General features: G+C 39.3%; 1 non-coding gene across 1 annotated transcript; it reads left to right on the top strand.

The window, feature by feature from the left end:
• The first annotated feature begins 340 nt into the window (after positions 1-340).
• trnas-uga (transfer RNA serine (anticodon UGA)) lies at positions 341-422 on the top strand. The gene has a single exon. It is a non-coding gene; the product is annotated as a tRNA-Ser (tRNA).
• The last annotated feature ends 211 nt before the right edge of the window (positions 423-633 follow it).

Below are 633 nucleotides of genomic sequence, written 5' to 3'. Positions count from 1 at the left end.
GGCAAATACAATTTTAACATTCATTTCAGGCGGAGTAGAATATAAAATAACAATGTAATGTTGACATATGTCCGTCATTATAAACCAAATTCTGATCTTGATCTTTATCCCTAATACTGGACATCTCCTTCATTTACGATACTGACGGCAGTGTTAACCCTCCACACCTCGTTCTGACCTAACGGTGTTGAAACAAATTCCACAGCTGTCCAATTATACTATTTGTATTGGAATAATGATTCACTTTTTCCATTACTAAACAGAAATCAAATAAAATGCTCACTTCAGGGGCAGTGCTACGGTGGGTGCTGAACATTGATGCGATGCTGAACATTCTTTAGCTGCGATGGCCGAGTGGTTAAGGCTTTGGACTTGAAATCCAATGGGGATTCCCCGCGTAGGTTCAAACCCTGCTCGCAGCGCTCACACCAACAATCCCACTGCCAATAAAATTTAACACCCTCTGTGTTCAGTTGAGAACTGCGTATTTTTATACTCTTCAACACAATTCAAGACAATACATTTCTACTCATTGTGCAAAGTTCATTTCTATTTCGACTCTGATCAATCCCCTCGAGTCAGCTTAAACTCTCTGCAGTTCGGAATTTTACAGTCTTGTAAAACTAAAAGAAT

The sequence above is a fragment of the Hemitrygon akajei genome, unplaced genomic scaffold, assembly GCF_048418815.1.
Source record: "Hemitrygon akajei unplaced genomic scaffold, sHemAka1.3 Scf000053, whole genome shotgun sequence".
Classification (NCBI taxonomy): Eukaryota; Metazoa; Chordata; class Chondrichthyes; order Myliobatiformes; family Dasyatidae; genus Hemitrygon; species Hemitrygon akajei.
This window is presented reverse-complemented; position numbering and strand designations above follow the sequence as displayed.